Here is a 1,814-nt window from a genome sequence, read left to right on the forward strand (position 1 = left end):
TCACCTTTCTGCACATCTATCAAGGTACGGCCAGTAGCCAAGAAAGGTCTTCCCAAGATTATGGGAATCTTCTTATCTTCCTCAAAATCCAGAATAACAAAATATGCAGGAAAGAAGAGCTTATCCACCTGGACTAGCACATCCTCCACTATGCCCCTTGGGTAAATAATAGAACGATCAGTCAATTGTAGAGACATGTATGTGGGCTTTGGATCAGGCAAATCCAACTTTTTAAAGATCGATAACGGCATCAGATTGATGCTTTCTCCCAAATCACAAAGGCACTTATCAAAAGTCAACTTGCCAATGGTACAAGGAATGGTGAAGCTACCTGGATCTTTCAGTTTTGGAGGTAACTTTTGCTGCAGAACAGCGCTGCATTCTTCCGTGAGAGCAACGGTCTCAAGGTCATCCAGTTTCACCTTCCTTGAAAGAATGCTCTTCATGAACTTCGCATAACTAGGCATTTGCTCCAGAGCCTCAGCGAAAGGTATATTGATGTGAAGTTTCTTGAACACCTCTAGAAACTTACCGAACTGTCTATCCAGCTTTTGTTTCTGCAATCTCTTAGGAAAAGGTGGTGGAGGATAGAGCTGTTTCTCCCCTGTATTACCCTCAGGCAGAGTGTGTTCAACAGTAGTCTTCCTTGGTTCCGCCGCTTTCTCCTTTTGCTTAGCTTCTTCATCTCTAATTTCAGCTTCTCCTTCTTTTGCCTTTTCAGCATTAGCAACTTTTCCAGACCTTAAGGTAATAGCCTTTACTTGCTCTTTAGCTTCCTTCCTGCCTGGTACTTCCGTGTCACTGGGAAGAGTTCCAGGTTGACGATTGAGCACTGCATTGGCTATTTGACCGATTTGATTTTCCAAGGTCTTGATAGAAACTGCCTGACTCTTGCATAACAGCTTAAGTTCCTCAAAATCAGTACTAGTAGGTGCAGCTGCACTTCCCTGTTGAGGATATGATTGCCTTTGAGCATACTGCTGTGGTTGCTGGAATCCAGGTGGGTTAAACTGTTTACTCACACCTTGCTGATATGGTGGCTGAATAGCATTCTGATTATTCCCCCAACAGAAATTTGGATGATTTCTGTTATTAGGATGATAAGTAGCTGGCACAGGCTGCTGTTGTCGCTAATAATTATTCACATACTTAACAGATTCGTTGACAAGAGAACACTGATCTGTAGCATGAGAACATGCACAAAGCTCACAAACCATAGCTATTTGATTAACTCCATATGTAGCCAGAGAATCAACCTTCATTGACAGCGCTTGAAGCTGTGCTGCAATAGCGGTGGCTGCATCGACTTCCAGAATACCTGCTACCTTACCAGGCATCATCCTCTGAGTTGGGTTTTGATGCTCATTTTCAGCCATAGTCTCGATAAGATTATAAGCCTCAGTATAGCTTTTAGCCCATAAGGCGCCTCCAGCTGCTGCATCGAGCATGGGCCGAGATTGGGCCCCCAAACCATTATAGAAACCAGTGATCACCATCCAATCGGGCATTCCATGATGTGGACACTTCCTCAACATTTCCTTGTAGCGTTCCCAAGCTTCGCACATAGATTCTGTAGGTTGCTGCCCAAACTGAGTAAGAGCACTCCTGTAACACCCCCAGATCCGGGGTCGGGGATCCGGGTCGTCACGATCTTTCTCTCCACAATATCACTTCACTTAATTAATAATAATTAACCTCATGCTGTGACCCCACACTAACACATACCATAACCCGTTATAGTCTCAGAGATGAAATTGAAATAAGTACAAGTCTTTGAATCCACAATTTAAAAGTTATTACAACCCAAAATGATT

General features: G+C 43.5%; 1 non-coding gene across 1 annotated transcript; it reads left to right on the forward strand.

Moving 5' to 3' along the window:
* The first annotated feature begins 1,506 nt into the window (after nucleotides 1-1,506).
* On the forward strand, nucleotides 1,507-1,613 carry LOC141688046 (small nucleolar RNA R71). Its single transcript, XR_012561515.1, has one exon. It is a non-coding gene; the product is annotated as a small nucleolar RNA R71 (small nucleolar RNA).
* Nucleotides 1,614-1,814: the final 201 nt, after the last annotated feature.

The sequence above is a fragment of the Apium graveolens genome, chromosome 9 (genome assembly GCF_009905375.1).
Source record: "Apium graveolens cultivar Ventura chromosome 9, ASM990537v1, whole genome shotgun sequence".
NCBI lineage: Eukaryota > Viridiplantae > Streptophyta > Magnoliopsida > Apiales > Apiaceae > Apium > Apium graveolens.